Raw genomic sequence first — 8682 nt, 5'->3', positions numbered from 1 at the left:
TCACTTCACACCTATCAGATTGGCTAAGATAACATAAAAGGGAAATGATCAAAGTTGTGAATGGATCACCCATTCTGGAGAGCAATATGAAACTATACCCAAAAGGCAATAAAAATGTTCATTCCCTTTGACTCAGCAATTCCAATTCTAGGTCAATATCCAGAAGAAATAATAAAAAATAGGAAAAGTTCCACATCTTTCAAAATATTCATAGCAGCTCTTTTTTGAAATGGCAAAGAATTGAAAATTGAGGGGATGCCTATTAATTGGGGAATGGCTAAACAAGTTTTGATATATGAATATTATAGAATACTATTGTTCTATAAGAAACCATAAATGGTTGGACTCTAGAGAAGCATGGAATGACTTATAGGATCTGATGCTGGGAGAAGGGAGTAGAACCAAGAGAACAATATTCACATTTACAACATTGTCAGATGATCAACTTTGATGGATGCAGCTCTTCTCAGCAGTTCAGAGAGCTAGGACAAACAAGCCTATTAGACCAACTATGGACAATGCTATCTCCATCCCAAAGAAGAAAACCAAACCAAACAAAACAAACAAAAAACTTTCAGGATCTGATAAATACTACATTCACTTTTTTAAGGAATATCTCATGAATTTCTTTTCTTTAATCCAAATTCTTCTTATTGAAAATGATTAATCTGCAAACATGTTTATTGAAAATATGCATGTTGGGGCAGCTAGGTGGCGCAATGGATAGAGAACCAACACTGGAGTCTGGAGTACCTGAGTTCAAATCCAGCCTCAGATGCTTAATAACTACCTAGTTGTGTGGCCTTGGGCAAGCCACTTAACCCCATTGCCTTGCAAAAAAAAAAAAAAAATGAAAAAGAAAATATGCATGTACATTGCTAACCTGACTGTTGGAGGGGAGAAGTGGGGAAGGGAGGGTGGAAGGAAATTTTTTTTTTTAGGTTTTTGCAAGGCAATGGGGTTAAGTGGGTTGCCCAAGGCCACACAACTAGGTAATTATTAAGTGTCTGAGGCCAGATTTGAATTCAGGTACTCCTAACTCCAAGCAAGGTGATTTATCCACTGTGCCACCTAGTCGGCCCTGGAAGGAAATTTTGTAACATAAAAATATACATATGCATAGGAATGAATGTTCTTTCATAACATGTATTTGGAAAAATAAAATGGCAATTAAAAAAATAAGATTCCATACTCTACCAATCTCAACCATACTCTACCAGACATAGGCAAGTTATTTAATCTCCCTGAAATTCAACTTCCTCATTTGGAAAATGAAGTTGGAATAGTTAACCTTTCAAGTCCTTTTCAATTCTCAATCTATTAAGGAAGGAAAGAATGAAGGAAATAAGAATTTAGTAAATGCCTACATGCCAGACACTATAATTGAGACACAAATACTCAATTGTTCCTCACAACACTAAAAGGTGGATGCTATTATTAGCCCCATTTTACAGTTGAGTAAAGTTTAAGGAATTTGCCTAGGATCATACATCTAGTAGGAGTATGAGGTTGGATTTGAACTCAGGTCTTAGTGACTCCAGTCTCAGCACCACCTTTCCTGTGCTACCAAGCTGCCAAAGAATCTATGATTCTATGATATGGTAGATGAAATGTTAATTAGACTTAAAAGTCAGAAGGAGTAGGTTCTAATCCTCATTTTGACAGCTATGAATTCTGTAACCCAAATCATTCCACCTTAATTTCCCCATCTGTAAAATGATAATTATTGCATTATCTCTCTCATATAAATAGTGTCCTAAAATTTTATAACTGAAAAGACCTTAGAGGTAATCTAGTCCTATCCCTTCATTTTTACAAATGAGGAGACAAGCCCAGGAAGGTCCATAGGTAGTGTGAAATCTGCAGAATTCATATGTTTAAATCTACTTTAATATTTATTAAATGTATGACTTTGGGCAAATAACCTAACCTCTCTGAGCCTCAGTCTCTCTTCATCTATAAAATGGGGGATAAGAACAGAAACCCTACCTTAATGGGTATGAGGATGAAATAAGATAATTTATATAAAGCACTTTTGAAAAACTTAAAGTGTTTTTTAAGTGTCATTTATTACTTTTACTGAATTGAATATAGATCTTGAATAATTTTTTTAAATGGTGACATCTACCATATTTTTGTGCCAAGGTAAATAGAAAATAGCTAGACAGTTGTGTTCCACTTAATATGTTACAGAACATTGTGTAAAACATATTTAACACTATAATATCTATTGAGTAGTGCCTCTGGGAATAGGCCTTATTATTAGATTATATTATACAAGATTAGACTAGTCAATAAGGGATTTTTTCACCCAGCATGCCAACTGAAATACTTGTTTTTAAATTACTTCAAGACTTTCTTTGTCAGGGCCTAAGTAAAATATACCCATGAATCATAAAATTGACAAGCCCTGGGGCTGAGTGGGCTTGGTATAAGAGATTCAAAGAAAACAATGATAAAGGTGCACTACAGATATGCAGTGACAAAAAGGATTAAAGATAAACAAAAGGAGAAGTGATTGGATGAGAAGTGCACACCCTTAGAATGCAAATTAAAATGACTTAAAAATGAAATTCAGAAATCTAAGAGATCTGTGTATCACAAAAATTCCCCCCCAAATTAAAAAGCTAACATCTTATTTGTTTAAATTTCATTCCTCTTCTTCCAAAAAATTCTAATACTATTCATCAACAGAGGAGTTTTTGTTTCGTTTTTTGATCTCACATCAGTGCAAGTGGCAGTTACATCTATATTAAAGGTATCTTAGGCTAAATGATAATAGCCTGGATTACATTAATTACTTCTTCCTGTTACAGTGGACATTCTTCTCTTGATTCAAAATTGAACTTCCTGTTTAGAAAACTTATTTAAGAGAAAAAGAAAACCTAAAACTTCTTACTGCTGGCCTAAAAGAATTTTTCATATCCCATATAACCAAATTCTTCCATAAGATTGGCATTTCAGAAGAAGGGGAAAGGCAGGGAGGTGATCTCAGATCAAAATGGATTTCACCAGTCTTCCATTTTAAAGGTCAAGGTTGTTGCAGACTACTGTGTTGCTTTTAGTCTATAGTTCCTGACTTCATTCTCAATATTAAGGAAAAGTCCATGAACAAAAGGAAAATAATTATTCCTTTGGCTTTTTCACTGTTTTCAAATATAGCTGCCTGAATTACTCTGAATTAGACTATAAAAATGACTTCTTGTCATAGATTCTATTCTTCTTGAGATAGGGAAAGACTGTATAATTAATTAATTAACTAATTAATTAATGGATAAATCCTAGATACTAGAAAAGTGACTCTTGAAAGCACATTTTCCTTTGCTTTGTTTCAAGTTCCGATGACCAGTTGTAAGCAATATTTATATGCATGCATCTTCTCTAGATATATCCTTCCATGTTGTTTTGTTTCTCTTATCTCTATATTCCTACCTTCTTCCTGTTTATATATCTCAAATTATTGAGTTTCATGATTTTCCATCATGTGTTTGAAACCTAGTGTTTTATTTTATTTTTTTAGATTTTTGCAGGGCAGTGAGGTTAAATGACTTGCCCAAGGTCACACAGCTAGGTAATTATTAAGTGTCTGAGCCTGGATTTGAACTCAGGTTCTCCTGACTCCAAAGCTGGTGTTCTAGTCTTTGTGTCACCTAGCTGCCCCCTAGTTGCTTTAAAGATCAACCCTCAATTGGGCAGCTAGGTGGCTCAGTGAATTGAGCACTGGGTTCTACAGTCAGGAGGATCTGAGTTCAAATACAGCCTTAGATACCTAACAATTACCTAACTGTATGACTTTGGACAAGTCACTATAGCCCCATTGCCTTAAATAAATGAAATTTTAAAAAGATCACCCCTCAAGTCTTTGTATCCTAAGGTAAATTGAGAACAGTCCTTTTACTTATATTTATTTTTTTATTTCTTGTAATATACACAGATTGACCATGTGTTCAGTGTTATAATAAAAATGTTATACACAGTCACTAACCATAAAGCATGTATAATCCAAACAAGCAATAGGAGCTGTTGGTAACAGAGAACAAGATTGGCTTCTTTGTAGAAAGAAAAAAAAACAACTATCCTTCCAATAGTGATTCCTATGAATGATCCTTGATATCTGAACTTTGGAAAATGGAAAAATATTATGGAAGACATTCTTAATAGGTTTCTTCTCAGAACAAAGGAAGCTTAGTTTGCTTGTATAATTTACAACTAGGGTATTTTTTCCTTTGTCCTAATCTATAAATGCCCTTTTCATTTATTTACTCCAAAGTTTTAACATTCTTCTACCTTTGCCATCATACATGCATATACAAAAGTCTGTATATATGTATCTTTATGAAGTAAAATAATAAATTGAAGAGGACTAAAAATCAGTGTTCAGATATCAGTTCTTCCATTCAACCTCTCTAAAACTCAATTTTCTTACCTTTGGAATGGAGATGTTTATACCATTTACTTGACTTCGCTATTAAAGGAAATAAAATAAAATTATAAGATTATAGAGCTAGAACTGAAAAAGACCTAAAAGTCCATCTAATTGAACCCTCTCATTTTACAGATGAGAAAACCCAGACTGAGGGAAATCAATTGACTGCCTCAGGTTCATAAATCTAGTGTCAGAGAAGATTTGAACCTAGGTCATGTGGCTCTGAGAGTCAATAACTTTTTGCCCAACACAAATTGTTTTCTTCATGTACAGAAAATGTATACAAAGTATTTTGTGAACCCCAAAGTATGACAGCAATGTATATGTATGTGTGTATACATAGGCTCACAGGATAATAGATGACCCCCCTAGAGAATTTTTGTTCCAATTTCATTGAATTAGAATCAATGAAGGGTCCAGAGAGGTTCATTTCCTTGGTCAATCTCCCAGCTATTTTAAAGCTCCTTGAGGACAGGGAGTCAATGTTTCTATCTTTAATACTGACCATACCTCACAAAATTAATAAATCTTCCTTTAACTGAATTGGCCAGTTAGTGTCTGAAGAGGGCCCTTAATCTGTTGATTTCCTACTCTTAAATCACATTGGTTTTCTTATTCTGTATGCTGTAGATAATGCCCAAATTTCTTCACACCGTCAGATTACATCAATAAGCAAATGTAACCAGAAATGTTAAGGTTCTGAATAGTTGACATTTAACACCTCAAACTGATGAATATCTCTGACCCATCCATGCAGCATCTGAACCTGAAAGAAAAATGTTTATGTTCGCTATTAACATATATGCTTGTCTTCCCCCCCCCCCCCACCCCCTTGTATGCCTCTATTGTCAGTCTATTTCCCTAGGTTTAACCCTTGCTGTATCTTCTATACTGATTGCTCCTAATGGAGCTTGACAGTTGTAGGGTTAATCTGTCCGTTGGTCTCAAGGTTTCATCTCAGGAAACAATCTGTCCCTGTGAGCTTTCTGGCCTGTTGCAAAGTTATATCCCCCTAGGGTGCCATGAAACTCAACAAGTGTTCTGTTCCCATTGTCTGCCAAATGGGCACCAATTAAGTCAACTGTTCTCCAATTAGAATTTTGAGGAATTTATCTTGTTCTCTTGTAGTCAGACTCCCAAGCAAGGTCTGCTTTTGGAATTAGTTACAGAAGGAGGGAGGAAAATAAATAAATAAGTAGCAGCCCTTTCCTGTAATCTGATACTCCTGGGTTTTTCCAGCTATCCATTCACACAACATGATCCTGGGATATTTGACAACTGCTGGGTAATTCTGAGAGCTATTATCTGCATAATCCCTCAACCAATGTGGGGTTTTGGGGTTTTTTTTTTCCTCCTGATGGGCAGTTGGCAGAAAACAAGACTGGCCTGTTGGTAAAGAAATATACCTTACATGCATTAGGACCTAGAGGAAGGAGAATTTCTTATTTATATGGAAAATGTGAATTTGCTTTGGAGCAAAAATTGTTTGTGCAGAAAAAGGAAGCTGTGTTTCGATTTGGGGCGGAAAAGTCCCTCCAGTTGGAGGACCAATTTTAACACAGATGTGTGACTATGATGAAGGGTTTTGCTGAGTACTGTGCTTTGAGAAAACACTTAACATGTCAATCTATGTTTTTAAAATCTTTCACGCTATCATAGCTAGATAGTCCTAAAACTGATTTAGGGAATAGTTAAAGAAAGGAAAAGTGATTGCTATGAGACATTTATTATTTCATAAAGTGAATCAAAATTCCACTCTATCCAAACAACTTCTGTTTCTTATTATCATCATTAGATAGTATTTCCTGCAACATAGTAGGACTTAATAAATGTATATTGAATTGAATTATATTGACATTCATTTAGTTTGGACCATTATTATTCTTACCTGTAAAGAATGAAGAGTGATGAGGATAAGGGACTTGCTTCAAAGATATACTATTTAAATAGACAGAATGGTAAAGTAAAGATTTGAAACACAACGGGACTAATGTCCTGTGCAATTCCCTGTCATATCACTGTGTTTAAAAGTACTGTAGATGATTTTCTATATATTATGTCATTTTTATTTAACTTGAGAAGGAAGATACTATAGTGAATGATGGATCTGCTTTGGAATTGAGAAGACCTGAATTCAAGTCTCATCTGTGATAAGTGTTAAGGTATGATAATGCAACTTACTACACTTAAATTCAGAGTTCTATTTATGGAGGTGGAGGGTTTTCTCCTGCTTAGTTCTCTACATTGATGGAATAAAATGACCTGACCAAAAATCAATTTACTTATTGAACAAGTATGTATTCATTACTCAAGAAGCTACATAAGAGTGTAGAAGGTTTATTGAACTACCAATCAGGCCTGAGACCTGACTTCGAGTATCATCTCTGCCATTAACTTACTGAATGACCTTGGAAAAGTAAACTAGCACTTGATATTTGAGTTTCCTTTCTAATAAAATGGATTGGAGGCTCTCTAAGGTCTCACCCACTTCTAAATTGTTATATCTTCTACTGAAATAGTAATGTAATAAATGCTAATGTAGATCCTATAAATTTACAACCTAAGTGGAGAGATAATATACATGTGAAACAATGGAAGGCAGAATGTGATTTTTACCTCTTACTGAGTCATAGAAATAAGCTTTCAACAAAGAAGGTAGGGTGGGTGGGATCATGGTGCCTGGACAGAGTTAATAAATGTTTATTGATTGATTATTGGTTGTTTGATCAGTATGGATTTAAGTGATTAGAAAAAGGGTGCCTGGGGTTGACACTTAATGAGTGTTTAGGGTTCGTCTAGGTGGAGAGAAACTGAAAAATCATTACCCAAACCCTGCAATATATAAGATACTTGGGGTAATTGGGTAATTGCAATATTTTTTTAACCAGACATATAATTTCTTTGGTATATCTAACCTCTGATAGGGAATCTCCATCTGTCAATGTAGTCTAATAACTATTCTGAAATATATACTGTTAGAGAGAGAGTCCTGGGATGCTGAAAGGTTAAGGTTGACATAAGCAAAATGTCTCATTGGGAGAATCTGAACCAAAACTTTTGATTCACTACATTAAGCTGTCTCTCAGTTACAGGAAATTCAGAGGTAAAATAGATATAGCCTCCTCCCTCAAAGAGCTTTTAATCTACTACAAACTCATGGGGAGAAAAGTCTGGTTGGAACAGAGTATATCTGAGGAAGGAGTGGGAATTAAAACTGATCAGGATTATGGAAAGACCAGATTATGAAGAGCCGTGAATTCATTCCTTAATTTTCTACTCCATTTGTAGAAATATACTATAAATTATATAAATATATATATGTAGATATGTACATATATACAGATAAATATAAATTTTCAGGAATACAAAGTAGACACCCTAAATAAAAAGAAAATCATCCAGGCCAAATTGCTTTTAGAAACAACAAAAAATATATATCCATGATTTAGGAGAGTTATAAATAACATAGAGCACATTTCCTGAAGACTCCTAAAGAAATTCCATAGCATATTGACAATTAACAGTAATTTCATAAGACTTCACTCAAGTCAGATGTTTGCATCTGCATAGTCATCTGCATAGTCACATGGAACATTCAATCCCATAGTACAATGAGAGAGAGAAAGAAAGAAAAAACAGAGACACAGTGAGAGCAAGAGGGAGAGTGAGAGAGCAAGAGAGAGAGAGGGGGAGAGAGAGAGAGACAGAGAGACAGAGACAGACAGACAGACAGAGACTGACAAAGACAGAGAGATAGAGACAAACAGACAGACAGAGACAGAGATACAGAGAGCACACTTGTATAATAGAAAGGATTCTTAATTTAAAATGAATCATATTTTTCCTGGAAAGTGAAAATGCTTTTACTAATGAAAATTTATACCTATATTTTTAAAAGTTCCACAATATCTGCAAAAGTGGTAAATTCTTTCTATGCTACCAAAATAAGAAAAAAAACCTTGCACTCTAAGCAAAGGATTGGAATATTCAAACACTAATTATTCATAAAAGTCTCAGTATCAGGAAGAAATTGATTTAATATTTTGACACACTTATGCCCTAGATTCCCTTTTTTCTAGGTTATATTGGATTTCTTACTCTTTTCTTTCTTTGCTTCTTCTACCACTAACTCTTTTGTCTGGGCTTTCTTCCAGGGTTGATGTTCCTTGCTAGGCTTCTGTCTGATTGTTTCCCTAAGAAAATACCAGCATTAAAATATCTAAAATGACATTATTTTCTGTAGGGAAAGTCAAAAG

Source organism: Macrotis lagotis, chromosome 4 (assembly GCF_037893015.1).
Source record: "Macrotis lagotis isolate mMagLag1 chromosome 4, bilby.v1.9.chrom.fasta, whole genome shotgun sequence".
NCBI classification, from domain to species: Eukaryota; Metazoa; Chordata; class Mammalia; order Peramelemorphia; family Peramelidae; genus Macrotis; species Macrotis lagotis.
This window is presented reverse-complemented; position numbering follows the sequence as displayed.